This window comes from Salarias fasciatus, chromosome 7, assembly GCF_902148845.1.
Source record: "Salarias fasciatus chromosome 7, fSalaFa1.1, whole genome shotgun sequence".
NCBI classification, from domain to species: Eukaryota; Metazoa; Chordata; class Actinopteri; order Blenniiformes; family Blenniidae; genus Salarias; species Salarias fasciatus.
This window is the reverse complement of record NC_043751.1, coordinates 7,365,197-7,389,552: the sequence shown is the minus strand read 5'-3', so window position 1 is coordinate 7,389,552 and position 24,356 is coordinate 7,365,197. Positions and strand designations below refer to the sequence as shown.

The window sequence follows — 24,356 nt, the reverse complement described above, 5'->3', positions numbered from 1 at the left end:
TTGCATATCATTGAAATTCAAATTGTTGGTAATAGCTGATAATCAGGTGGTAGAGTGGTTGTCTCTCAGTCAGAAGACTGCATATTCAATTCCCCATCTCCCCATGCCTGCATGTTGAAGTTTCCTTGAGCAAGACACTGAACTTAAAATTGCTCCCAATGGATGGACTGAGCGCCTTGCATGGCAGAAAACTCCACTGATGTGTGAATGCGTGCGTGAATGTGTGAATGTGCCTCACAGTGCACAGCCCTTTGGGGGATGCTCAAGTGGTGGAAAAGTACTACGCAAGTGAAAACCATTTTACCATTCAACTGGGTAGTAATGACCACTTTGATCTGAAGTTGTCCAAAAGTACAAATTCATCAAACCTCAAATGTGTGTTAAAGGGAACAAGTTGCCATTGAAAGTGAAGCCGTTCGAAAGTCACTGTGTGAAACTCAAACCTGCAAAATAATTAATTACCAAAATGTTTCTTTCAAATAACTTGCGATCTAAGATCTAATTTGTGCCGGCTCGCATTAGTAGTTCACAGAATAGACTGCTTAAGCTGAAGCTCAAAAATACTATATGTGCCTCGCTCACAGACCTGGCTCTGTGGGGGGCTGGCACTGTCATCTTGGAGGACAATTTGGTTATGGACTGTGGAGATGAGGGAACATTGCTGGTTGTTAAATTCCCATCTCTCTGTGTTCAGATGTGTGAATTGCTACTGACTGACAGCATCTGAGGTATCAGAAGCTGAAAGACAGTCGATCGCAACAGCAAATGAAAGTTTCTCGAAATTTTGGTTCATCCAAAACACATTCACGTCAATTAGAAATGTGTGACCATTTTTGAGAGGAATACTCTTTGGAAGATTTACAGTCTAGAAGCACTTTTACAACAAAAAATGCATGCAAAGTCTAAACCAGCTTGTCCCAGTAATTGTAAGAATAATTTTTTTCATCTATAGGCTTACTTTTTTTAGGTTCTCAAAGAGCCCTAAAGCCCAGTTTTTATTTACTTGTGGTGTAGAGGCAAAGCCAGGTTACTTAACTGATATGCAGAGAATGACTAGAACACCTTGCTCATTAATTAACATCCAAAACTCAAAGTGGACACTAAACTCATGCTCATCGTTCTGAAACATGCAGACGCGTACCCACTTCAGCGGTCCCAGTTCGAGAAGAAACACCTAAGAAAAGAAAGGTTCCTCTATATAGAGATCTCTTTTCAACTACCTTGTGTCACCTAATACACTACGACTCATAAATAAATAAATGAACATTCCGAGCCGACATGTTGGCTTTTTTTTTTTTTTTTTTTTTGTTAGACATGGTGGCTCAAAAGAGAGACATTGTGGTTGAGTTATGATGACTTTATAGCATATTAAATGAGACGCATTCCATTGTGTCTGGTCAACCCAGTGCTCGAAGTCATCCCACTTCTGATCCATGGGTGTAATCTGAATCATTAGGGTAACTTAGCTATTTTCAGCAGGGATATTTTCTCAGACAGACAAATGAAGAGCAGACTCTCTGCACCCAGCAGGTGAGTAATCCAGTGACTTCTGTCAGAGGACAACGTTCCCTTAACTAGAAAAACGGAACAATGGGCACTCAGTCTGTCCCCAATGCTTTGTCTGGAGAATACCAAGTGCAACGCTTTGCTGGAGAGAGGCCAGATAATAAAGCTCAGTCAGGATCAGTGAAGCCGGCCTCCATCGACTCAACCCCCATTGTCGGATGCCTCGCTCCCTGGGAGTCGCTGTGCGCTATCAGCGATCATCAAAGGCACTGTCAGGAAAGTGTGGAACCGGGCCTTCCACGGGCTGTCCGAGACACCAGACACATTCAAATGAGACAGGCTTATTAATTCTTCAAAAGCCACATGGCTTCCTTTTCCCCAAGACTCATTTTGGTACATTTAAGGATGATAAAAGCTCAGCCAGGGAGCTCTCCCGCCTCTTCCTGCTGCCTCTCTTTTTCTTTCGCACACATACATCATGCATAATGCAGGCACATGCATTCGGTTGATCTGGAGAAGATGTTACTTCCTTTAAAATAGCTGTCATGTTTCAAAGTCTTTTGTTGGAATGAAAATAAGGACATTTCAGGGACAAAAAAAAAAAAAAAACCCAGTTGAAAGGGCATTCATGGAGAAATGTGCACTTTGCTACATATCGTTTAGTTTTCCCTCTGCTTTCAGCACCGTCGTGCTGCTTTAATTGCTTTCATCATAAATCCCATCGACCAGTTCTACGAGGGTGGAGGGAGAATGCTTCCAATGCCAAGGCTGCAAGTACCTTGCATAGCAGTGTAAGAGTGAACATGCAATCTGCCTTGACACTGCAGAAATAGTGTATATGTTAGCGTGTGTATTTATTACTCCCAAAGCATCAAAACAAAACTTTACTTAGAGTTTTTCACTGGCATGCGGAGAAGGCAAAGTCATTATTTCAGTAAAAATGAGGCAGCCCATTTCTCCCCCACTAATCAGACGAGTTTCACTGAAAAGAAAAAGAAATCTCAGACAATGCAAGCTGTTTTAACAGGAGGAAACAGAAGAGGACAAAGCCTTAAAATTCATTACAGCTTCACTCTTCTTTTTTTCTCAAGCACTTCTACTATATTGCTACGCATCGGATTATATGCGGAACATCAAAAGCTTTAATTATCCTAATTACTCCAACAATTGCAAGCGGGAAGGCTCCTTGAATCCAGAGGAAAGCGTGAGTGTTTTCATTGGCAAAACCAGTCGTTAAAATGCACATAATTTGAATGTTATATGAGAGCTTTAATTGGTGAATTCATGGTTATCAAGGGGGCCTTCTTCATTACAATTCAAGAGGCTCCTTCATGGTGGCCATATTTCCACATAATGAATGGAGTGCTTTTTCCTCCCCCAGTGCAATAACTGATTGTCTCGAGTGGCGGCTCGCCCCCACTCTACCTACATGCTCACGACTACCACAACTTTATTTAGTACACCACTTCTGTCCAATTGCAATCCTGATACGATACGATACGATACGATACGATACGATACCATCTACCTGGCATGGTTCACTAAAATCCATCAACTGTAATCCAACACCTCAACTGCACCACCGGGGAAGTCAGTCGCTTCCTTTTACAAAAACGACCTTGATTCTAAAGACAAACCACACAGGACCAAGAGGAGCTTACTCTCTCAGAGCTGAAGGTATTATTTCCCTCATTAGCGATTCGCTTAAATTCACAGCATAAGACATAGCAAAATAATTGCTCCCTTTCTGTCTCATACAGAAACTGTGCAGCTCTTTTTTTTTCTCTTTTAAAAACAGACCTGGCTGGCTCGCCAATTAAATACTAACACTTTCCTTTGCAGCACAGCAGAAAGAAAATAGTGTGTGAGCTTTTGACTTGTGTTTTGAAGAAACACAGCTCCAACACGTGCTGCTTTCACTTGGATTCCTTCTTAAGTGGACATGAAAAATACCCGTGAATTCTTCCCTGCTAAGCTGAACACAGCACTGACACAAACACCAGGACATCTTGATTGAAAAGGGCTGCTGAAATCACTTCCCACAAATAAAAATAAACATGCTTTTGCTCTAAGTGTTGGGAGTAATTGCCAATTACACGATGAAGGCTGCCAGAAAATCTCATTGGAAAGCCTGGAACCATGCAAAACAACAACAACAACAACAACAACAACAACAAAAGTGTAATACTCGGCTGAAAAGCCTCTCATATTAAACGATTGTGGTATCTCTGACCCCAGAAAGCATTGGATATGAGGATGTAACCATCTCTAGATGATGCTAAAGAGATCACTGGAAAAAAAAAAGCAAACAAATAAAAACACCATCAAAGGTTTGTAGATGATTACGGCAATGGAATCAGTAATCTGATTACAAATAGAGCGGAAGATAAAGAAACATCTAGATATGAAGGTGCAGATCACCACCAACTGCATAGTTGCTCCACCCTCATATTTTTCTCTAAGGCAATCAAACCTCTTGTTCGGTTTGTGTATTGAGTAGCTGCAGAAACGGAGTAATTGAACATCAATGACAAACCTCTATTAAAATGAGAAAATACACAATTTAAATCAGTCCATGAGCAACAGCACAGAAGAAAGGTGGTGTAAAGTAGTATATTCTCACACAGGGTTTTCCATGTCGATGAACTGTTCACATAATCTTTTTAACTTTGGATACTATTAGACTCTGTGTTATGATATGCCCATAAGTCGGTCTTGCTTCAATCTGTTTTGAAAAGCTAAAATTACAATTATCAATTGTTGGACATGTACAAATTGCAAATGATGTGAAGATGATTTCCAAAACATTTTTTCAACTAGGACTCCAATTTACATAGATTTTCATGTTCATAGGATAATTGATAGAGATGCATATCCTTTCAATCACTGTAAAGATATAAAAGCAAACTTCAAGGATAAATTCTGCATGAGGAAAGCTGACATTGTCTTTGTATTCCCATGCATGGGAATGTAACCACCGGCATTAAAAAGGTCTGTGGACATGGGACAGCCTTGGTGCCATGGCCTCTTGTCTCAGGAGTGTGTTGGATAATGTGATGGGGCTCAACCTAAGGTGCACTGGATCTCTCCACAGGTGCAAATGACACCGGCACAGGTCGACTCTTTCGGGCACAAAGCCCAGTTGACTTGTTCAGTGAAGCCAGCGGTGACTGCCAGGGGGTTAGAGGTTAGCGTAAGCCGCTCTGGGCCGCCACGGCCCACTGGCTCTGAACAGCAGGGTCAGCAGTGAGGGCTGGAGGAACCTTCTGCCAGGTAAAAGCACTCTAACAGAGGCACACCAACAACACAAACACCAGATAAGGAAGAAAAACAAAGTAGGAAAACCCTTCAGTGAGAGAATATGCCTGGAAAATCTGGGATTTATCCCAGTCGTACAGCTTTAAGATACAAGCAAAGGCACAGCAGATCAGGACCAATAGCACAATGAGTTGATCTGACTGAGATCTCCTTAAAACCCCTTGCCAGAAGTGAAGAAAGAGAAAACACTTAGGGCAGACTGATAGTCACATGTTGTTTTCCAAACAACTACTTAAAAAATCGGAAAATGATTATCTCCAACATGGAGTGGTTCAGGTGCAGGCCCGGTGCGGTCACAAAATGCATTAAAAAAAATCCTCTGAAAGGAAAAGTATAAATATACCTAGAAGAGTGTTCTTTCCTTGATTATGTCCAACATGAAGAGGAAAACAACATTTCAAACAGTTCCTTTAAGGACTGCTGTATTTGGAAAGGATAGGAAAAAAAATGCTTTATTTTTTGTTTAGTTGGTTTTATTATATCCATTTTCAAATCCAGTTTTTATTGTATATAGAGAGGATTTTCCACCTCAGTCTCTTCACAGTTAAATGTCATCCGTGCGACATCAGTAATGTGCATGTCATTTTCATATCTGAGAAGCGACTGGGGGGGGGGGGAAACAAACAAACAAAAAAAAAAAACAGCATCGTAAAATCTAGACCAAACACATTTGCTAACATATTAATGAAGCCCAACTGCCACTGGAGACAGTGCAACCGTATAGATTCATCACTTCAGCCCCGAGCATGTTAACAGCCGTGTCAGTTTTTTCGACGGAGTCCCTCAAGGCTGCCGGCACAAAAGATACTTCAGTGTGACGAGCGGCGGAGTCGGGGGTGGAGGCCTCCTCCCTCAATGCCACCTCTGCGCATGAAAAGATAATTGTCTCCTCCTTACCCGGAGAGATGGGTGTATTTCTATGACCTATACTAGGTACTCCTTTCCCTCTCTTGCGCAGCTCGAGATGTCACAGTGGTTTGCCATAATTACTTTTGCTGATAGAGGTGAGAGAGGACATTTGCATCAGATGAGGCGCCGAGTGGTTGGGTCTCCCCCGCTCACCATATGCAGCTTTTAATGTCACTGTAATCTCTAAAGGTTAGCACTGGCAGCCTCGCTGTATATCTCCACAACTAGCTGAATCAGTGCTTCGGGAATAGGTTTGACATTGAGTTCGGGTAAACGTGAAAACACACCAGTGCATTCGCAAACACACAAAAAGTGCTGGAGGAGGGGGATGTGGTGTGTCTTCATTTTGCTCAAACTTCTGAAGTAATACTGATGCAATAACATTTGAGAGCACGATTGGCAAGGTCAGGCTGTGATTTCAGACCCGCTCCTCCAGAGCTCTTTATAAAGATAAAGACATAGAACAGGTACTGCTCTTGGTGCTAAAAGAGATCTTCACTGTTAACTATCTGCTGCTGTCGACTGTTTTCACCTGCAGATATCTCAACCTCCTCATTTCAGTTTTCTGCACAACTCTAATTCTTTTTATTATTTTGCCAATTTGTGCATGCACGTAGCATGAAATATGACATAATCTAACTCTAATTACTGCCTCTCAGCTCTGCCATCCATCACTTCTTAAAGTAAATTCTCCCCAGACACCTTAAATTGGTTGAATTAAGACTTGTGGAAAACAATAAGCACCGTCACCAATAATGATATATCACAAATATATCAAATATATAAATAATATCAGATATAGATCTAGTATCTCCAGATCCAGATACTGAAGATTTATTCAGAATATGTGATGAATTTTTAACTGCAGCTCAACATGCCTGAAAAAACTTTCTTCAAGATCTTTCTTGAGAGAACGCATGAACAGGATGGATGAATGTCAACAGCTTTCACAGATACCAATGAATTATATTATCTGAAGACGTTGAAAGTATATTATATTGCTCTATGTACATAAACCCTTATACTGTCAACAACAATGAAATTAAGTAAAAAAAATAACAATAAGAGGCCGAGTGGAAATCCTGAAGTGGAACAGAAGCATAAAGTTGCATGAACGAAAACTCTGAAAGCCCAGCCCAATACCTGAGTTCACTGGTATAATAAGGCTCAAAAGAGGAAGGCTGAACAAAATAAAGACTTGTCTTTTGACTACTACGGGTAATTTTCAAGAGGGTGGGAGAGCCATTCTTTCCCCACAATTGAAGCCCCTCTCTACGGAAAATGGCAGTGGAAAACGGAGGGCACTTATCAGGAGGTCAGAAGGTTTTGAAATTCTTTAGAGCTGTTAAATGGACGCCTGCTGTTCAGGTATTGATTATCGGAGTTGCTGCGATGAAAGGATGCACTGGTGCTAGCATATCTACTATCATCATAGCTCCTTCATTGGAGACGAAGGATGTGTGACTTTTCCATCAAACGTCCGTGCCCTCACTAATCAGCACCAAGAAAGAAAAAACTGTTCTGCACCAGTCCGCCACGTAATTAATTAATCTAATTAACATGTTAAAGTGACAGCCCTATTCCTAATATTTTTGTTTGTTGGACAAATTAATTAGTCTAAAGCAACACCCCTTTCACCCTAACCCTGAACTCCACCTTTGAAGCATCGGTTTTTGTCAGTGGCTGCCTGTGTTCAACCTCATTCAACAGTCCAAAAATAGGTGTTTCTTTGGTGACCGTACATTCCGTATGATCAGGGGTCTGCCACATGTGGCACTTTAGTCCATCTGTAGCGGTTCCATGAAGCCTTCACAGCATGATACATGAATAAACATTGAACTTATTTTTAAATCATTAAATGATTTGTCACTCTTGGTTAAACAGGGATTCAAAAAAGATGCAAATAAAATTGGGAAAATAGCTAAAACCACAAGAAATGGGGTGAAAAAATGATAGAATAGCTTAAAAATCTGAAAAGTCTCCAACTTCTAACATAAGAACATTGAATATAGTAGAAAAAAACATAGAAAACTGTTTAAAAAGAGATAAAATGGCTAAAATTTCCAAATTGTAAACAAAAAAGCTCAAAAACAGGAACAAAATGGTTAACATCCGAAACAAAAATACAGTAGGTTAAATGTACTAAAAGGTTCTATTCTGAACTCTAGTTAAAATGTCATGAATTCATAAGATATATTTTTTGTTCATGCATTAAAATCAAGCATGAAACTTCCTGAGCTGCATTCGCCTCATTTTAATGGTTAAACGTGCTTTATGGCTCCAGACCAACTTGACTTGATGGAAAGTCACTAAAATGGCTGTTTTGGTCTAAAAGGTTGCAGAACCCTGCTCATGATGTTAACATACATCTGTGATTTGACTCTGATGGACGAGCAAACTAAAGCCGGATAAAGTGGGACAGATGATGGATGAATGGATGACTTGGGTCTGTGGTGGGAACAAAGCCCGGCAGAGTGTTTTGACTTTACTTTTCGACAAAAGAAAAGATTGAAGCCATCTTTGAGAGTGCATGGCTTTATTTGAAGCACAGCTTTGAAACAATTTCATACACAGCTGGCAATCTTGAACATGATAGTCAGATATAATCAAACTAAAAAAACATAATTGGTGCTGGCTCCTCTGATTTCAAACTGACAAGTGTGTGTGTGTGTGTGTGTGTGTGTGTGTGTGTGTGTGTGTGTGTGTGTGTGTGTGTGTGTGTGTGTGTGTGGTGTTGGAGTGTTAGACACACAAGTAACCAGGGGATAGGGCATTATGCTGGTATTTAAAGTGGGAAGAAAGAAAAGCACTCACAAGCCTCTAAAGGCTGCAATTTAGATATGTCCTTGAATCCACTTAACAGTTGTACAATGATGCTGCAGAGGTGTGCGATCCAGAAAGCCTGCTTCTCTCTCTGCCTTTGTGCCATGCTTTTTGTTTTCTGTTTTTTTTTTTTATTCCACCCCATCTCCCACTCCGAGCTAGCGATTCTGCCTTCACGAGTCTCTAAATCCCACACCTCTTGTCTGTTCATCACACACTCTCTATTCTCATTGTTCCTTTTCGTGGGGTATTTGGGGGGGGTTTCTGTTTTGTTTGTGGGATTCTGGTGACATTTGGAAAGTGCCAGATTTTTGCCCTGAGACAATATGCGCATGCCCACACCTCTTCGTCCCCATAAAAAAAAAAAACCCACGCATACACACACACACACACACACACACACACGCATTCAATGCAGATACTTGCCCGGAGCCAGGGCCCTGTGCGCTCCTCTACCTCGGAGAAGCAGGAGCTTGGCATAGAGAGGAGGCTCCGGTAGGTTCAGTGCGCCGCCTGCCAATGGTGCTCTTTTGATCTGCAGCCAGCTGATGACAGATCTACATTAAGCTCGTGGTCTTTTTGCTGTTCGCTCCTCTCCTCTACTGTCCTGACACCGGGGCGGCGAGTAGCTGGAAGTCCAGTGAAACGGGTGGGAATCCATGCTCCCGAGGGGCAGACTCCTCTCGCAGCCAAACCGAGAGATACGGGATGCTGAGTGGGCTTCCAGCTTGCAGAACAACACCATGTGGGTGTGCGCCAAAGATAGTGCCATACCAACAATCCAGGGGGAACTTCACAGTTCTCTGGTATTGTTCCTCCAAGAAAAATCCACAGACCAGTTTCAATTTTTGTTTTAGTTGACTGTTTTTCAAGGAAAAGTAACCTAATAAACACCACTCACGACTAGTACTGCTTTACAGCATTTCAGGATGAACCTAAATGCACTATGACCTTTTCAGATGAACTTAAAGTGACCTCTAAACCTTTAAATGCACGTGTCCAACTGCTCACTGTTTCAGTGGTTTTTGCACAACTTCGAACAGCAAAGGAGCTTCGTGATAAAAATTCACCCGAGCGCGTGTGTGATGCTGATTTTCAAAGACAACAAGGCAGCAATCGTTACAAAAACGTGAGTTTTGCTCATCCGTGATGGATTTCAGCCTGTGTGGATGTTGAGAGTCGATGGCCTGTCTAGACAGAAGCCCTTGAGTCTGACTGACTTACAGCAGAAACCTGAAGCTCGAGGACCTGACTGCCAACAATATGTCATAAAACTCTATTAACTGAGAGGGAAAAAAAAAAAATCAACACATTGCAGTAGCTTTCAAGAGTAGATTTTAATTTAACTGGAAAATGATTTTTTTTTTTCTTCTTCTCGGGATTTGGAAGCAATTTGGTTTTCAGTGATTAGGCTGCACAAAGCTGCCAAACCGCAGCACATATTGTCTGCCTACGTCAGGCATTCCCCCGGTACAGTTCAAAATTAATTAGAAAATGAAAAACTGGGGGGTGGAGGGGTGGAGAGCACGTTCTGGTGGGTTATTAAAACATGTAGAAATGCCTTGTATTTCAGGATGCACTACAATGAAGGGAGACGTCAAAGGCATGTCATTTCAAGGCTGGAAACAAGTTTCTATGTTTAAAAGAAAAAATATAAAACACCAACGGTCAAAAAACAGCAGTTTGGTTTCGATGCCTTTCAGTTTCCGTCAAGCTCAAGTACATTTCAAGTGGTTTCACTCCAAACAGTGGATTGAAATCAATAGAATTAGCACAAACTGCTGTCCTTTCAAAGTTCATTATAAGGTGGGACACGTTGCACCCTTTCTGCTGTCAGCTTTCTTGTGTGATATTGATGAAGTGATGGCATTTTACAGCTTACATTTTGTATTTTGACAATTCTAAAGGTCAGACCTCAAAAAGTAATTGACTTGCAAACGATGCCACTACAGAAGACAGCATGAGCCCGCTTTCCTTTTAGAGCAGTGATCTGTTGTCAAAATATATGTTGTAATGTAATGTAAAATATCACATATACTCTGTGATGGTTTCTTTCGGAAAAAAAGTTTTTTATAACAATAACAAAACTCATCATGCTGAGAAAAGGTCTCCCGCTGACGGCCATATATTTCCTGCTTGTGCGCTTCCCGAGAAGCTCTTCAGCCCATCTGCCATATTTTGCTGTTTCTCATAAATAATCCACACACGGCGGATCTGGACGAACCCAAACACGTTTGCTAGTTGGTCAATCAAGTGCCAGAGACACACCTGACACACCTGGTGTGATTTACAATGCACTGTCGTTGAACCATGAACCGTGTTCAACGACCCCAACATCATGGCGTACTTGTAAAATTAGTGAGACCCGACGGAAAAGGCCGCGCTCTGCCAGAGAGTCACAGCGACGGTGAACAGCTGCTGATGAACCCAGAGTGACGGCCGGCGACGGCAAAACAACAACAACGACCAGCTGTTGTTTCCAAAGGGGTTTATGTGCTTATTAACACTCCACCCAGCAGGATCGGCTCGTCTTGGCTTCGTTCGGCACGGCGGGCGACTCAGAGCGAGGTGAGACCCGGCGCCGGAATGTGAACGCATCTCTTCATCCACTGTCATTTCCAATCAGCCCCTCCTTTGTCTGCCTCTATAGGTGTCCTGATTGACAGTATTATTGTGAAGCTCAAGGCGGAGGGGGCTGAAGAGTAAAAAAAACAAGCACATATTGTTGGTTCGGAGCTGTATTTCCAGTCCTCCGGGAAGCTCTTCTGTGTGTGCGATAAATCGGCAATCACTCCGTCACATCACCATCGGAACGGTCACCGCCGAGCTGCTGCAGGGAGGTCACGACCTGTCATTAATGTCACGCTCTTAAAGATAATTTCCCTCAGTTCTGTGGGGAAGCAGAACGGTCTGCACACACCCTGTGTTCTCATTGTGTAAACATTCTCAAATCTGCGCTGATGTGGCCGTTTAATGAGGCTTTTCTTCCTCAGCCGCGCCGCCTCGGCCTCCCCCGACAGACGGCGGAACGGGAGAGGGAGAGAGGCGGCGGAAACGAGATACACAAATGGAAAAGTAAACAGTGGCTTCAGAGGAACAATGGCCGTGATGCATTTGCTGACGCTCATCACACGGCCGCTGCATCTGGAACGCAGCAGACATTATCGCGGCGTCTGTCGCGCAACACCTCAAAAATGTCAACTGGAAAAGCTCACATGCCTTTTTTTTTTTCCTTTTACTCTTACGCAGCCTCAGAATTCAACAGGCGAGCAAATGTCAAGCGCAAAGTGTGGAAATGACTAATCTGACCTCAGTCTACTCGTACCGTTTCCTCCACCGCGCTTTAACAAGTGCGTGGATTTTCTCTTTTTTCTATCTGGGTGATTTTCTTCTGTGTTAATTTTAAAGCTGAAATCCTAAGCTGATTGCGGCCCCACTGGGGTTTATTTACACTCCCGCCGTCAGTTTTTTTTGGTTTTCGGGCTGTGACGTGGTTTCGTCTCCCGTCCCGCGCCACGCCGCGTCCTTTGAAACTCCGCTCCTGTCAGCCGGCCCTCATCTGAAATCCGAGCACGCGCTCCGAACCACGCTGGAAGAAACAGCTGTTCGCATGAATGTTTAATGCACGCCCACATCGGCGTGCCATTTCAACAGAGGAAAACGTGGCGGATCCAATTCACAATCACAAACTGCCGCGGTTCACGCCGCTGCAGGTCCCGGCCGTTTGGGGATGTCAGACGTCTCATCGGGGGGATTGCAGCTCTTTAAAAATGTTACAGGTTAGGAAAACAAACGCCGCCGTGGCAGTGATGCTAACTAATTGCTGCAGGAGAGAATTTCCAGGTGCAGAAAACAGGATGAAGTAGAGAAACTGGATTCAGTGAGATATTTGTTTGCCAACAGAAACAGTTTACATCAGGGCTGTATTTGAATTCTGAAGCATAAGGAGATTTCTCTGCTGACACAGGCCAAAATTCATGGCATCTACCATCTTATAAGGTCACCTGATATATATGAATATATAACATATAGCAGTGTTCAATGAATATTCTCCAAAAAAAAAAAAAAAAAAAACAGTGCCAGCTGCCAGAAGGCATAGAAATATATAAGCAGATCATAGAAATAGAGAATTAGACTGATGTTACATATAGGATGTCATGAATTAGCATGGCCACCATCTTGGATGAGGACTCACATCACCTCCAGTGAGTTATGTCCATTGAAGCAAAAGCTCATTCCAGAATTAAATAATTATCGCTCAATCAAATTTCAACACCTCTTGATTTGTTTCTAATAATAATAACAAATTTCATATTTACCTATAATATATCAGAGTAATTCCAAAGAAAATAAGACACAAAATTTGTAACAGTTGTAGTGCAACTATCTAAAGTTGGCCATTTTAACACAGGATTTAAACAAAAGTGAAGAAATCTTGTCATTTTTTTCCTTTTTTATCCACTGAAATGATTAAAAAAAACCTTCCTCTGTCAGCGCGGTTCAATACTGCAGCCACACACAGGCTGAGAGCCAAAAATGATCTGAGAAGAAGCCAGATATTAAGGACACCATCATCTTCCCTGGACGGAGGTGAAGTGAATAAACGTCTGGTGGGCTGATTCAGCCTCTTCTGTCGGGTTCAGATCAAAATCTGAAAATCTGATTGATTCAAATCAAGCATGATGTGTCCAAAGAAGAGCAGAAGAGCCAGCCTGTGTTTGGTACACAGTTCAAAAGCCAGCATCCGTAATGGCACGAGGGCGCATTAGTGCACATGGCAGGGGCGCCGTGCACATCTGCCGTCATTAATACTGGCCAGTGTTTACAGGGTTTGGAGCAACATATGCTTCCATCTTTCAGGGAAGGTCTCGTCTTTCAGGAAGATGAAGCCAAAGCGAGTCCAGTCCTGCGAGCGTGCCAACTGCACGGCCTGCAGAAACCGAGTCCAGGTGGTGAAGTGACCTGCCTGCTGTGCACGTCTGTCACAAAACATCTGACACTATGAAACCAAAAAAAAAAAAACCAGAAGAGGAGAGACATGGCACTAAAATTAATCATTAAAATCCATGTGGAAATATTCTGGACTCTATCAATGTCTGTTTCTTTATCAAATACTTCTATGAACTTGACAAGTTACAACTCGTGGAAGGAAGTAACAAACACCAATAATGACTCTATTTATACCAGTATCGAGTCTCGAGTCTGATTCTACCGCCGTACTTGTGAACGAGCCGCGATTCAATTCAGTCAGTATTAAATTATGTCAAGCATTTGCAACGTTGATCGCAGGTTTGTAAGAGAGCATGAGGGACGGAAACGACGTGGAGATTCTTCAATATTAATGAGAGGAACAAACACAAGGCAGGCTGTAAATTATATACCATCAAAATACCAAGAGAAAGTAACTAGTCAGAAAGTAATCCCACTACTAATTAAATCCTGCTGCTGTCCAGTAAACTATCTCGTAAACTCGATAACGTCTTGAAATCTGACCTGAGAGTGAAACATGAGAGTGATCCCGCCAAGCAATGGCTACAAGAATAACAAAAGCTGCTGACAGATTGACAAAAAATACGTTAAAAAAAGAAACATGCCCACACATTCATGATCTGTGATCTGACATACAGGCTCAATCACTGAATGATTTGTTTTTCGACCGAGCTTTACAGAGAAACATTAGTAAGCAAACGTAACATGATATTATAACGTCCAGGCCGCATAATGAGATGACGCTAGATTATTAATTCATTAAGTCGCCCCCTTGGTGAAGGAAGGAGTGGCATTAGCGCTCACTTATTGCTTTTTCCTGACTTGTAAACACTGAAACATGATATTGGTGGCGATCAATGGGATAACGGAGAGGCTTCCCATCGCATGCTGCGGCCATCAATTGATTTCAACTGAGCACGAACTAATAATAATCACACTGTTCCACATTTAGCAGCCTCACCCAAACAACAAGTGTTTTCTTACGCCCTCCAATATCTTTCACGTGATATATCAAGGAAGAAAAAAATACTGTGAGTGAAATAAATACCGAGGGTTTGGACACATCGCCGCCGTGCCCACGAGCAACGTCGCTGTCAATACCGCTGCGGGTTTACAATTATTGTGCTTGGCGACTGGTGTCTGCATCACACAAGTGTGAAATGCAATAACAGCAGCAAAGTGCAACTGTTGGCGGTCAATATTTCCCCTCCCTGATAAAGCCTGTGGGCAGCAGCGCTGCTCCGTCTGGCCAACACAAACACAGCTCTGCTGATTCAATCTGTCACACTGGCTGAACATGGAGCCAAAAATCAAAAAGCTGGGAGAAAAAACAAACAAAACACATCGAGATTTATATATTTAGGAGTCCTTGTCTCAACGGTCTGCATCATCACAGTTCAAATTAGAAAAAAAAACCCAAAACATTTTTGCCGTTGTTTGTTCTGTTTGTTGTTTTGTTTGTTTGGTCGTGAGAGCACAGCCTTAGGGTGGGGTCATGAAACAACGATGCAAACTGTGAGACAACTTTTCCTTAATCACCATCTGAAATAATCAATAGACTTGTGGATTGATTGCATTCGTCCATGCTTTGACAGACAACACAACGAGCTGAGCTGAACCAGTCATGAGTCTGGAGCACAGCCAGGCCAAGTCAGCAACGCAACGGAGTGGCAGAGTCCCGGCGCTCGTTTTGAAATATTTGGACTGCTGCAGCCGAGCAGTACTGAGACCACCGGTCTGGGACAGAACGGGACCGGCGGCCGCCCAAGCAGATGGACGCCGCTAATAAGAAAAGAAAAGGAGTGTTCACGTAAAAGAAAGGAAGGAAGACAGTTTTTCGTTGTCTGAAACGGCTGTGTACATGTCTTAGAAATTAACCTTCTATCTCTTCAATCACATCTACAAAAGTAACAGGAAACATTTAAAATGGACAAAAACCCTTTCATACTGTGATCTATATCTACACCCACTGAAAAATTATGTCATTTGTGAAAAAATTTATGGTGATAAGAAATTTTCCCAAATCGCCCAGCCCTGTTTGATAGTCTTAATAAGTGTGGGAGATTGTAAATGTTTAGTACGGTGCTGGGGGGGTACATATCTAAACTATGATATATCGACATTTTCCTAAAATATATTATTGAAAAACATGCTTGATATTTAAAGAGCTTTTTTCATTGAAACATTCGTTTTAAGTGTTGATGCATCTCTTTTCACCTTTCTAGTGGATTTAATGCTACAAACATGTCCACTGACATGACAACGGTGCTGTGAAGCACTAGAAATAGAACTTTATAGAAACATTCTTAATCTATCTCCATGGAAACATGGAAAAATGTAACTTATCCGACGCACTGCGATTGCGCATGTGAACCATGGCAATAGTAAACAGTTTTCTGCGCTGCTGAATGACACCCAAATGAATGTCACACAACTGTTTGAAAAGTTGGGAATCGAATCCAAGGAATGGAAACGCTGGGAACCGATTCTCAACAAGAACCGGATTTAAATTTCCATCCTAACATGCATGTGTGTGTGTGGTTTCATTACAAAAACAAATAAAAGCACCAAGTCGTGGCCTAGCATGCTAACTGTTTGAACACGAAACATTTCTGAAACAAAAATAGAAAAACTATGCATTCTCTCGTAAAATGCTGCGTATAAGCAGTTGCCACTTTGGTTTAATAATTAAAGTAGCTGACGTATTCAGCAGTGGGTCTCTTAAATTTTTCAGCACAGTTTGTTTAGTGGCTTTGAAATGATGTCTTTTCAAAGATCAGGGCCACACACACACACACACACACACACACACACACACACTTAGCTTGTGAGTTATTTAAAAAAAACCCCACCATAAACGGTGAGTAAGGAGAAAAATTTACCTGCAAATGTAATTTTTTCATATCATTTTTGTGTCCTTGACTCAGTTATTCAGTCTCCAGAATCCATCCACTATTAGTTTCTTGATTATAAAAAAAATACAAAAACAAAAAAATCAGCATTGCATCTTTAAAGCACCATGAAACATTTTTCTCACAGTTGTTCCACTGAGCCGGATTTTACTGTGAAATATGTCTAACTATGACAGTGTTAGCAGTGTACCGATACCGATACCGATACCAGTATCATAAAAAAAAAAAATAAATAAATAAATAAAAATCAAGATGCCGTCATGCGAGTGGCAGTCTGTTGCAGCAGCTCCAAATAACGGACTTTCAAATCGTTCAACTAAAGGTCAGTACTCATCTTTGAACTTATGATGAAGGATTTTTACTGGAAACATCTTGAAATGTCAGAAATCAAATGTTCCACGATCCAGAGGTAAAGTCCCCCTCTTTAACGACCTGTGCTCAGTTTGACTGGATTTCCTTCTAGAAAATCACTCTGCAGGAAAACACTTGAAATAAAATGGAAAAGCAAACTGACTGTGCGTTCAGAGCCAGTCTGAGGAGGTAGAGAGGTTCCCCCTCCAGTATCATCATGGCGGAATGTGACTGAACGGTAATGTGTTGTGAGGCTGTTAAAGAAGCTGTGAAAACGAGACCCACACGTGAAGACCATTAACCGTCCACAGCGCCAAAGCAGGAGAAGATTACCTTTTAAAAATCAGATGGAAGCGGGCAGGTCGGCCTGAACGGGACTCATGAACGCGTCTGCTTCGGCTGGATCTGCGGGAAACAGAAGAACCCAGAATTTCACAAAGGTCAGAGATGATGGGAAAATAGAACGCTTTCCTTCTTTTGACACACTGAATTACTTGGCACACAAAGAGCGGTAGACCATCGGAATCGGGAAACGTGAAAGGTAAAACAGTGCATTAGATCAGGGATTACATTAGCATATATCACTGCTACACGGAAGAAAAAAATCAATATCGCTTTATATAACATCTTCCATATTAGAATCAACCACTGTTCAAGTTAATGTTTAAATATAACATATTTTTTGATATTATGCTATTAGAAATGTGGAATTTATGGGATTTTTTTTTCATTCTTAAAAAAAATGAAGTGTAAACTTTGACTGCAAATTCCTTAAGCTGTCAGGAAATACAAGTCAAAGCACAGTTCTTATCAAAATATTCACAGAAAGTTACAAAAAGTAAAAAAAAAAAGCTGTTTTTGTTTCTTAACACAGTTGTTCAAATTTATTTGAAGACTAAGTATATTTGTCAGACAATAAAGAGAATCACATGACAAAAGGTCAAACAAATGTAGATATAAAGCAGGAATTGTCCGTTAATGAACAAACTTGTTGAAATTATTGCCGAAATTACTAACATATTTAACAGAGGTGGAAAAAAAAACAGATAATTGTAACATTTTGGTAACACTTTGAGATTATGATATAAGATCAGTAGTGCATCATTGGTTAACAATTACAAGGATATTGTTCACACAACAACGCTTCCAAGTGGAAATGCTAAATGTCTTGTAGTTTTCATATTGGGCCACTAGTGGATGCTGTTGTTAGGTTACAGTCGTGCACTAAAGGTGGCTAATATTTTTGGTTGTAGTCCAGTTAGATCTCTTCTAGGCGGCAGACTCTTCTCTGATCACTGATTTCCCAAAAAAATTACAGTGAAGCCAGAGGCCAGCAGACGCTCTTTTGAAGCATAAACCTTCAGGAGGTACGGAACAGCTGATTAGAGCACCAGACCAGTATATCCAAATATACCAAATTCTGTTAAAAGCCTCTAAAAATCCCCTTCAATACCTCACCATCACACGTCACTTGCACCATTTGACCCAGTGAGTGTATCAATAAGTGGACCTGCCAGCACTCACGACAAGAGAAAACTGTGATAAACACAAGATGAACAAGGTTTAGAACAGCTGCACGGCCTGTCGTGCTGGATTCCCAAAGCGGACGCAGACTCTGCTTACTTTCTGAAGATGAGTCTTGGGATCCGCCCACTCCTGAAGCGAGCCGCCGCTCTGCGAGGGACGTCCAGGACTGTCACCGTCTCTTTCTGTCTCCGCGCTAATACGCTGACGGCGGTGATGGGAAAGGCGCGGCGTGGCAGCGCTCGCACACTGAGGCAGGGTAATTGGCTGGAGATGATGGGCCATAAACATACATCACAGGGGCGCTGGAGCGCCACGCAGACAGCTAACTAAGGCTCTTTTTTTTTTTTTTCCTACCGCGTGGCTCTTGTTTGTCACACACACCTCGCTGTCTTCCTTTCCCTCGATACTCACGCTCTCTGAACACGCGAGGGGCCGGCCTCACATTATTACAGCGGTGAGAGCGAGCGAAGGGGAAAAAAAAAAAAAAAAAAAACTGCCATTCCCTTCAATCCATCATCATAAACTCATGTCAGCACGCTGTATATCCAGCGAGGGAACCTTTCCACTCATTTCTTGGCATCATCACCAGAAGATGCTCTTTTCGTGCCATTATCATCGTCTACTGATTTATAATGAACGGCGCCCGCCGAAAATGCGTCACGGCCATAACGGATGGGGTGCCCTCTGTCTCGCCATCACTACCACAGCCCGCTGGTGGATAATAGGCTATCGGTTCCTGCGGTGCTATCACCGCACCACAGACTTTTCCCTCTATTACCATAACACTCCTGTCATAATAAGCAGGGAGAGCCTTCCAGTCATGACCGCAGCTCTCCGAGAGGAGGTCAGTCGTGTCAGGCTGTTTGCTCGCACGCTGGTAATTGGGAGAAATAAGGCCGGGACTAGGAAGTGCAGTCGGCGCTCCCCTTTTTCTCTTCTCGGCAGTCTCTCTGTAAGAGGTGGCATTGTTACTGTGATTCAGCACCGCTGTCGGACTGACAAGCTAAAAAAAAAACCCAGAGGAAAAGAGAAGAAAAGCAGGGAAATGATAGCAGATATGGGGAAATGTGCCAGATAATTCGACTGGCAAAACTGATTCAGAGGAAATGGATAAAATCCGTGTGAGAACTCCAGTGGAGAAATGTTCAGGTTTATTGCGGATTCTTCAAAGATCAATTGTTTGATTCTTCACAGCTCTGTCCAGATTAAAATCAGGGAAATTCAATCAACCAACCACCAAACACTGAGTGTCCTGAGGTAAGTTACCAAGCCAGAGCGACTCTCGATGGAGTATGAGCCCTCTGCATGGCAGCTGCTGTCAGTGGTGGGACTGTGATTGGTCACCTCTCAATCAGAAGGTTGCAGGTTCACTTCCCCATCTCCCATTGTCCACATGTCAAAGTATCTTTGAGCAAGACTCTAAAACCCAAGATCTCACATGTCAGCCACCTCCATGAGAGTGGGCGAATGTCATGTCTATTTATTTAGCAGTTCCTTTTGCACAAAAACGGCAGAAAAAAATGGCACAAAAACTGCATTTTCATGTTGGGCCACTAGTGGGTGCTGTTTGTTTGCGCAAGAATTTGTATGGCCAAACAGCCAACTTGGATGGCAATGCTGGGCAATATCAAGTATTTAACTACCAACTCGAAGGAAAATATGGGCTCTGGAGGCTGATGTTGTTATTGTCCATCTACTCATACAAAAGAACTATTTACTACGGCAGTGAAGCAAAGTATATTCAGTAAGTTTGTGCACTGATGTCTGCTGTTTGAGGGAGAGGTTTATGATTGCTCCCATCATGATTTTTAAAGGGTTTATACTGTGATAGAAATATTAAGATGAGTAAAATACCTCAAATCAAAATAATATCCATCAGAGGATGAGATGAAAATGATGAAATTGCCTTGAAAATGACAAGTAGGGTCTTTTTTCCTGAAGTTAACAATGTGTAGCTCTCTTTGCTATTGAAGTGTTGTTGAGTGAAGCTCCTGAAAACTCTATCAGACCTTCAGAAGAAAGGTTGTGGATACCTTTCAGTCTGGCAAGTGATTTTAAATTCATTTCAAGTTGCCACAAATCTGATCCGTATGACTGCGTATGTCAACAGGTTTTATAGAAATGGAACTTTCATTTTTTGTAACAAAAAGTCATTTTAATGTGGCATTTGCTGGATTATGTCACTTTGATTCGTAGGCCCTGTTTCGGGAAGAATCAAATGTTATCCAACATTTTTCTCTGAGGGTACTTACTTTCACACATGACAGTATTTCCTCAGATACAGTGTGGCCTAATCTACATTCTGTAATGCCGTGACATGGGATGAGGATTTCATCTATAAAATCCACTTCATTCATCTAATCCTCTTCTGTTTCTGGGTCTTCCAGATTTAGTTTGACAGCTCTTGCATGAATTCCTTTCCCCCTCCGTCCTTTTTCTGGAGACAAGTGGCAACCTAAAGACCCCCCTTTCACTGTCAGACAGACTGTAACTTCAAGGGGGGACGAGTAAAAGTGATGGCACTGAGCTCGGGGAGACAGGAAGGAGGTGTGTGTGAGTGTGTGGAGGGGGGGGGATGGGGAGGTCCGGGCGATGCGCTCATTATTCAGAGAGACACTCGAGGCCACAGGAAATGGCACACTTCATTTTTCTTGTCAAAACTTCAGGCCGACTTAATGGCGTGTTCACAGCACGCGGCGAGACAAAGGGATGACGCGGGCTGGGGGCCGAGACGTGGAAGGAGTGCCGATGACGACGGAAGGCCTCACCGCCACAGCGGCACGCCTACCCTACGTTTCCCTTTCGACGGCGGACCACCTGAGCCGCCGCGGCTGCCCTGAGTGATGCGCCGGCAAATATATACCTGCAGTGTTTCGGGAGGGTTGGCAGACAGGAAGTGCAGTAGAGGCCAGCTTTTGAAGAACAAAGTGAAATATGGTCTCAATTATACTGTGACTATGGAGAGGCACAGATGTTCCCATTGTCCCTCCCATTCCACATCCTCCTGAACCTTCCCTCATTATCGCCTTCATTACCGGTGCCATCGATATGGCGGGCGGGTGCCAAAAAAGCCTCCATGTATCCACAACTCATCATCCAAACACCACATTAATCATCCAGCTACCTATTACGCCATGGTACCTTCCATCGATTTTAGGAATAGTGACACCATTTATTTCCGATTTCATTTATGTGCGGGAACGGTCCTGTAAGGACGTCATGCAGGGCAAAGCCCCCCTGCTCCATTTACCCACCGGACCGGAACCACGCTGCGACGGAACGGCCGATGGACCGGGGGCTTCTGGTGTCGAGAGAGACGTCTCGTTCTGTCGCCTTCCAATCTCCAGGCAAGGCGCCGGGCTCGCGGTGTCAGACAGCCTCTTTTGTTCAACTCCTAATTGGGGTAATTTATTGTCCTAACAGGCAGAGCAGCTGTGGCTTTACAGCGTAGCACCAATTAAATCCAGATGCCGGAATGAAAAGATGGGAGCCGAACGTGACTGGGAGACCAATCACTAATATTAATTTGAATCTTTGTGAGACGAATGTGACAAGCTGAGATGAGAGATGCTTTCACAGCGATGGGGAGAATGTGGCTGGGGAATGGTGGAAATGGCCAGACCAGACGTCACGCGTCGGCCTTCATAATGGATGCAATTATCTGCCAGATTAAACCAAAATCTGCTATGACTCCTGAACACCCGACACCAATGCATGAAAAAAAAAAAAAAAAACACTGTCAGACTCTTGAAATCTTGTTCTAGTTTCAGAGAAAATAAAGTATTATACTGCCTCAGAAGAGAGAGAGAGAAAAAAACTGTCTGACAGTGGGATGAGGTGAATATGAGCACATAATCTAGGGAATATGGTGAGCGGCTGAGAAAAATCGGGTCGCAGAGAAGATTTCTCCAGGGCAGGGCTCACCCCGCCATACTGTGCTTGGCCTCGCCTGGCTCTCCTGTCCGGGCTCTTTAGACGAGGAGCCCCGGGGACAGACACAAATGTGAGTAACGCCGAGGATGGAGGCAGCCTGAGGTCAGCACCTCCGAGCTGCAGCTTACGCCGAGAGCCCGGCTGCACCGCAGCTCCTCTGGCTGAAACACTCAGCGAGCAGGAAGGAGAAACGAAGACTCCGGCATCCTGGCAAGGCTTCCCGTTTTGCATTCATTCATCTTCTCCATGAAGTTTTAATGAAGTGTTTATCTGCCCGGCCACTATTTACTCCAAATGGAGAGTGTGACAGCTTTAACATCCTAAATGATTATATATTATTGTCATTTTTCCCTCCCCTGCTGTCCTGAATCAACTGCAGGTGTCTATTTTATTTTAATTCACTTAAGTGCCGTTAATGAGTCATGGGGAATACTAAATGAGTGCGACTGAGGCTGTTGCTGCAGCTTTAAGGGAGAAAACACAGGACTGAGATTTGCATGAACTGAAGCACCACTTGGTTGGTCCTCAGCATCCATCAAGCAGCACAGTCAAGGTAGTCATTTATCTTTCACCCACATGGTAGCTACGTGAAAAAGTCAAGGAAACCCAAGGAACATTGATTAAGAAAAAAAAAAAAATTCTTAACATTTTAGAGTCACCCTGATGCAGATAAGAGGTCCCTAAACCGGACCGCTCATTATACATGGGCGATCTTACTTATTGAGTCGAGGCATTCAATCTACTCATAGTTCCCTCCAGTAAATTTGAGCTTTATCTTTGTACTGTCAACCATTTATTTATATGCATTATGTTGTAATAGGAGTTGAAAAAAGACTCGGCTGTGTTTGGATAGCAATAAACTGAAAAAAAAAAACAACGATCATGTGATCTACTCTGAAAAAATATTTACGTCTGACTGTTAGTTTTCTTTGCTAATGCAGTGCCAGGTCCCATAATTCATAGCTCTGAAGTCTCCAAGTGGTGTATTTTCAAAACTACTCAGATGCCTCAGACTGACTCTGCTAGTAGACTCAGCTCCTCAAGCAGAGAGCAGTGGCAGTGTTGTGAAACTCAAAAACAGCCCAACGTCTTCTCTCAGTGCTTACAGCGAGCTTTAAGAACTGCTGGTGTCACAATTCATGTTCCCACAATCAGGAAGTATCTGTTATCAGCAATAATCTGTTAACGACAATTATTAGAGACACTCAATGTATGTCCAGCACAGCTACAGTTTTTTTAAGGTGTACTTCCTTTTGCATTTCACAATGCATGTGAGACTAAAAGAATCCCTTTGATGGGATGAGATAGACAAATTGGATTATGAGAATTGAGAACCCCTGGAGTGAACATGTGAGAGCATTAATGGCTGTATACAGAGGGACACGCAGTACAGACCATGGCTGCATGATATCAAGGGAACACGTCAACTGAATGGTGAGCATTGCAATGATGATACGGTTTGCAATAAATACAATGCAGCAAATGTCTGTAAATTTCAGTACATTTCTTTGAGAAACACTGTTCAACTTTTTTATTATATACTTATCAGCATAAATGTACATGCCGAAAAAATACTGACTGCAAATAAGGTGTGCATTGGAAACTCTGAAAGCTGTTTTCATTCACTTCTGATGTGAATAAGGGGTTAAAATGCAAGAAAACTTCACTGTCTTGAATTATAAAGACTAAAACTGCATTTCCCCTTAAAAATGAGCTAATCTGATGTAATCCACAGATGCACTGTGTCTGAGTAAGAACAGAAGTGCAGTGATTGCTTGTTTTGGTCAGACTTTAAAATTTACAGTTTCTTCAAATAATCTGAGTCTGACTGAGAAAACAACTGTTAAAGAATTCCCTACTTTCACACACCTGCAATAATAATGTGTACACGGTAGTGTTTGTTCAAGAGAAAAAGGCATCACAGAGAGCTTTAATTAAAAACATTAACTTAAAAAATGTAATTTCTCGTGTGTCGTCCAACTGAAGCTGTTGGACGAGACACGAGGTTTCAATCCACACTGACTAGTTTTGATTTGAGGCAAACAAAATTGACCAGCTAATTAATTCACACAGGATAATTTGAAGAAC

At 42.5% G+C, this 24,356-nt stretch overlaps 1 protein-coding gene across 1 annotated transcript in view; it reads right to left on the bottom strand.

Annotated features, from left to right (window-relative positions):
- The window catches only part of mgat4c (mgat4 family member C), a 75,956-nt gene that overhangs the window by 47,255 nt on the left and 4,345 nt on the right, over positions 1-24,356 (bottom strand). The window contains exon 2 of the mRNA XM_030096575.1: positions 17,142-17,213. The gene's annotated coding sequence lies outside the window, so the exon portion shown is untranslated. The remainder of the gene's footprint in view (positions 1-17,141; positions 17,214-24,356) is intronic.